We start from the raw sequence: 6,039 nt of genomic DNA, 5'->3' as shown, positions 1-6,039 counted from the left end.
CTCGAGTGAATTATGCTCCAATGGATTTATCAAATTAATTTAAAATGTGTTAAGGTTATGAGAAATCTCGGAATAAATAAAGGAATTATCGAGTTTATCTCGATTAATAAATTAATTCCGAGAAAATATTCCGGAAATTAGTTTAAGAAATAAATTATCAAGAACGAGAATTAATTCCGAGAAACCTTAAATATATTTTAATTAATCTAGAACGAACGAGAAAATTCTCGGTTCGAATCATATAATTATAATCCGTTCGGTTATGGATTTAATAAAATAACTATATGAAGAGGACTTAATTATAATGATTCTTTTGGACCCATTTGAAATAAAAGTGGAAAATGAAGGTTAAATGGGAATTTTGGAAACTTACATCACTTGTTCTTATTCTTGCCAACTCATCACTTTTCTTCATTAGTTACCTTTGCCACTAAGTCTTTATGGCCGAACAAAAACAAACACACTAGCCAAAAGAAAAAAAAAACTAACCCACGAGGAAAAGAAAAGAGAAAGAACACGGACGAAAGAAAGAAAGAAAAGAAAGAAGAAGAAGGAAGAGGACGGGAGAGAGAGAAAGCAGACCGGAGAGAGAGAGCAAACCAGAGAGAGAGAGAGAGAGAGAGAGAGAGAGAGAGAGATTGAGACGGAGTTGAGCTCGCGGAGGAAGTGAGGGAAGGGACCTCAAACCACTGAACCCATCTCGAGCGCGCGCTCCGCCGAGGAAAAGAGCCACCGCCACGCGCCGCCGAGGACGCCGAACCGAGAGGAGACACCGGAATCAGAAGAGAAGAGAACCAACAAGGAATATTCAGGTAAGGATTTTTTTCTTCCCCAATTGGATTTGTGAAATTAGGGTTTCGTTTTTGAAATTTGGGGCTTTTCTTGTGAGATGTAATCCTGGGTGTGTGGTTGTATTTTGAAGACGGATTTCAATGATGATTCTATAGTTCTTGCTTGGCTAAGCTTTGTCGTTGATTTTTCTTCTCTCGTGCTCTCTGTTTGGTCCGATGGGTATAAATGAATTGAAGCTGTTGACTTGATTTGTGTTGAACTTGTTTGGCCGAAAATTGGGCCGAGGAAAAGAGCCACTGTCGCCGCCGAGGACGCAGAACCGAGAGGAGACACCGGAATCAGAGGAGAAGAGAACCAACAAGGAATATTCAGGTAAGGATTTTTTTCTTCCCCAATTGGATTTGTGAAATTAGGGTTTCGTTTTTTAAATTTGGGGCTTTTCTCGTGAGAGGAAATACGGGGTGTGTGGTTGTATTTTGAAGATGGATTTCGATGATGATTCTATTGTTTTCGCTTGGCTAAGCTTTGTCGTTGATTTTTCTTCTCTCGTGCTTTCTGTTTGGTCCGACGGGTATAAATGAATTGAAGTTGTTGACTTGATTCGTGTCGAACTTGTTTGGCCGAAAATTGGTTATGGTATATGTTGTTGTCATGGATGCTTGGGCTTACTGAGTTGTTTTGGTGAAGTTTGGGTTGGCCGTGTAAGTTGTTGGCTGTGTGACTTGCTGGCCGTGTGACTTGTTTGCAGGGTGATTCATTTTGATTGATTTGGCCGTGAGTATTAAACCCAGAATATGAGAATTTGATGTATTCTATTTATTCTGAAAATAGCATTTGGTTCGGATTTGATGTTGTTGTTCGGATTCGTTAATATGGTTGTTAAGCTTTATTTTGTGTGCAAGTTGTTGTCGAGAGATAGGCTCGGTTTTAGGTGGGCTGAATAGGGCTCGGGGCAGCGGCTCGGGACGGCGAGGAGGCTGTCCGAAGAGTGGCGGAGCTGCTGCGCGAGCGATGATGAGGCGGGGCTGGGCAGTGAGGTGGCGCGGACTTAGAAGGTTCGGGCCTCGGCTTGCTGACTTAAGACGTTTCCAAGTGGATAGGACGACTCGGGGTTTGTGCTAGTTATGAACCTTTAATTAATATGTTATTATGTTTTTATGGTTTGTTAAGTATTTTATTTTCCTAGTTAGTTTTGTTATGACTCGTTAAAAATAAATATGTTATATTACTAAGCTCATTAATTATTCAAGTAATTATTTAGTATCCTTATCTTAATTATGTATTAAAAATTGAGTTCGACTATAAGCTTGACTCTTTTAAATCGAAAAAGAATATCAACGAGAAAGGTTCGAATACGAACCGAGGGTTCAATTATTTTGTAAATATTTTATTAAATCGAATCCAAAATTATTTACAATATGGTTAGACATTTAAAATAAACGACTTGGTTTATTTTAAATGAAAGGTCTTATTATATTTATTTACGTTCTCAAACACTTATAACTTGTAAATAAAAAGAGACAAGTCGAAAATATTTTCTAGATCATATTTGAGAAGTATTGTTTCGAGATATTTTCGTATATGTTATGTATGCTATAGATTCTTAGTGAGAATATTCTTATATGTTCTTTCTCTTTGAGTTCGACCCTCGGGAACCTATTCTAAGCAGTGGGCTTGCCCAGTCAGAAGAATAGGTTGTGGAATAGTGTAGGACGTTTCTTAGCTTAGATATGAGAAGTAATGTCAATGCCTTATTTTTGTAGGCGTCGATTCTTTTCTGTATCTCTATTCTATCCTCATGTATTCTCTGATGCTCTTTTTTTAGATGCTCATAGTAGCGTGACTAAGAGGACGTTTTGAATATGTTCCTTATGAGCTTTCTTTTTAGTAAAGTATGTACGTTAGTATATCGATGGACGAGATACTAAGTACGCTCCATGTTTGATCTTTCTCTTCCATAGATAAGTCCAGATTGCTATAAAGATTAGCAGGAGAGCTTACGTGGACTGGGTTATACGTGAAATTAAGAAGAACCTTTTTTATGGAAGAGAAGGTCCAGGATTCGAAAGAATCGTTATCCGGGTAAGTGGATTATATGCATCTACAATATCAAGAAATATTATATATATATATATATATATATATATATATATATATCTTTATATATATATACATATATTGTACGTGCATTTTCTATATGCTTTTTAATAAGCAAGAGTAAGACAAGCCTAAAGATAATTCACTATCAAGAGTAAGGGCTTCAAGCCACTAACGAATTGGGAAACGGAATTAGTCTGGCTCATAAAAATGGCTAGAGGTGATTAGGAACCCAAGCCTTCGTTACGTGTTTAGTTAGTTTCCCCCCAATAGATCTAGTCCTAGTTAACTGGGTTATGAGAGACTGTGATTAAGACTCGTATTCAAAAGCTAGGATATTATGATAGGATCTATGGGAGTCACATCCTGAGATCTTATAAGTCACGAATTAATAAGCGAAAATAATATATGTTAAGAGCGGGATGAAACCCGAATTAAGCAGTCTCACATGTAAAGTAGATTAACGAGAAAACATGGAATGGTACCGCCTTCGACATATACCCCATGTTAGCATGTACCTGTTATCCTTCGCGGTGGTACCACATGGGGATTAGGCAGGGGACTGTGCACCCTCCTGTCTGGCGCCAATAAGATATGTGTCGTGCGGATATCATTAAGGGATCCCGAGCAGGACATGTATTGTATGATGGGAATTGCCGGGACCTAAGCTGGCACATTCTCAAGTAAGTAGGAGTTACCGAGACCTAAGCTGGTAATTCCATAGTTTATGATAAAAGTAAGTATGTTATGATTTTGAATCACCGGGACCTAAGCTGGTGAATTCTTAAGTAAGATGAATATATCGGGACCTAAGCCGATTGATTCTTAAGTAAGATGAATCTATAGGGACCTAACCGATTGATTATAAAGAAAAGTGGATTTATTATGACCTGAGCCGATACTTCCGCAAGTTATGATAAGATATGAACTTTATGTTATGTATTGCTTATGTGTTATGTGCACGGTGCATTAGTTATATAGATATCCACTTACTGAGTCTTTCGACTCATAGTTATTATCTTGATATTGTAGATAAAGGCAAGGCTAAAGAGGATTAAGCAGAGCATCAGAAAAAGCCGATAAGTAAGTAGGCGTGTGTATGTACGGCTGCCGACCTGTGGCTAAGTCAAAGGCGAAATGGTCTGTTTTGTTTTTAAAAGACGAGTCTTTTTATTTGTAAAATTTTTAATTAGTATGTTGTTGGAAAAACGAAAACTTCGCCCATAATTTTGAGACGTTTATGTAAATATTTAAAATATTTTTCTAGAAAATGTTTTCCGGAAGCGCTTCCACCACAGTTTTTATGAATTTTATTTATGTTAAGTAAGATACGAAGATCTCTGCCGCGGCTCGTGGGCGAGCTAAGGCTCACTGGTCGTGATAGCCCTTCTTGGAGTCTTGCATCGGGAAGCGATCCATCACCTTATCAATATAAGATGCTTGAGAGAGCGACAAAGTCTGGTTTTTCCGATCTCGAAAGATTTGGATATCCAGAATGTAAACGGCTTCTCCTAGATCCTTCATATCAAATTGCTTTGCTAGTCAGATTTTAACCTCAGATAATTTACCCATGTCATTACCTATGAGTAATATATCATCGATATAGAATACTAAAAACACAACTTTGCCCTCGTGCATTAACTTGTAAACACAAGGCTCATCTATTGACTGCTCAAAACCGAAGCTTTTTACAGTTTCATCGAATCTAATATTCTATGACCAAGATGCTTGGTTGTTGGAATTGATCTAGGGTTTAAGAAAAAGTTTAACGCTTCGTTAAGCGACAGAATTTTAAAAATTTTCTTTTTCAAGTAAAACGGTTTTTACTAACCTAGACAAAGAGCAAGCACACGTAAATAAAAACTATTATGAGCATAGAAGTTTACTAACCTTTCTTGAAGCTTGAACTTTGAGAAGCTTTTGGAAAGTTTGCAACGCTCGTCTCCCTCGCAGCACGTCTCTCTTTCTTTCCTCGGCACCTCGAGCAACCACGAAAGTTTCTATCACTAAATCACTCGAAATAAAAGGAATTAGTGAGTGGGCACTTTTAAACACTACGACTTAAGAACGAGTCTTGAAGTCGCAGAGCTAAACACTAGGTCAAATGAGGACCTAGGTGCCAAAACAAAAATCGAAAATAAACTAGAGAGAGAGAGAGAGGAAGGGGCGGCAACCACAAGTTCTAGAGAGAGAGGCTCTCAATCTTTAACTTATGTGGAATGAGAAAAATGAGAAGAATGAGGCTCCTATTTATAGGAGAGGTCTTACCTTCAATAAGGTAGTTTCCTCTTCTATAGAATATCACATATTCATGAGCCAATTTCCTCTTTTCCTCTATGACATACTCGGCCAAGGTAGGCTTCATTAAGCCTTGGATTTGTTTCCTATTTTGTTCCATGCATTGCCTTTTGTCTCTCTCTTGGGCGCCTACCTCATTTCCTCTTAGGGGAAATTTGTTTCTTCTTTTTCTTTTGGCAAGTATATTCATACATTTATGCACAAAATATTTTTTCTCTCTCTTGGGTATGTTGGGCGCCTATCCTCATCTAGAAAGGCCTTCTAGAAGTTTTTCCACTTGTTCATGACAACATGAAAAAGGCCCATTAAGAATTTTCATTAAAATTATTATGAAATGAAATTAATCCACAAGGCCCAATTATTTTAATATGGCCGAGTGACATTAAGTCATCAAATGAACTTGTCAAAAAATTTATTGACATTCATTTCATCCTTGGTCTCAAAAGACAAAAATACCCTTTAGACTACTTTCGTTCTTGTTTTGACTTAGCTTCCAGTTTAACTATTCCTAATCGATGTGATTCGTGACAGTGACCTCATGGATCCAAATGAACAAAGCTTGAGCTAAAATACTTGGACTCAAAAGTTCACAAACCTTTTCCAAGTTTAGCTTAATGTCAACTGACTCCACTAAAGAGTTGACACTAAAAATCTCTCGGTTCAAATGAATTTATTTTCTACTCAAGAATTCAACATAATTGTAATGAGTGGATCCACAGAATATTATCAGTGTTTACCCTTCATGAATATCATCAGCTAGTCGGGATTTACAAAATTACCATTTTACCCTTCTAGCTGTTATTTCCTCAACTCCTTTGTCGCTTGTGAATAAGTTAGAAACAACGTATTGAC

At 37.4% G+C, this 6,039-nt stretch overlaps 1 long non-coding RNA gene across 1 annotated transcript; it reads left to right on the top strand.

The window, feature by feature from the left end:
- Window positions 1-432: 432 nt before the first annotated feature.
- LOC149393558 (uncharacterized) lies at window positions 433-4,154 on the top strand. Its single transcript, XR_016299623.1, has 3 exons — window positions 433-1,903; window positions 2,754-2,874; window positions 3,922-4,154. It is a non-coding gene; the product is annotated as an uncharacterized LOC149393558 (long non-coding RNA).
- Window positions 4,155-6,039: the final 1,885 nt, after the last annotated feature.

Source organism: Urtica dioica, chromosome 6, assembly GCF_054948205.1.
Source record: "Urtica dioica subsp. dioica isolate 48M chromosome 6, U.dioica_male_clone48M_v1_H2, whole genome shotgun sequence".
Taxonomy (NCBI): domain Eukaryota; kingdom Viridiplantae; phylum Streptophyta; class Magnoliopsida; order Rosales; family Urticaceae; genus Urtica; species Urtica dioica.
Note: the sequence above shows the minus strand (reverse complement) of the source record. Positions and strands in the feature narration are given on the sequence as shown.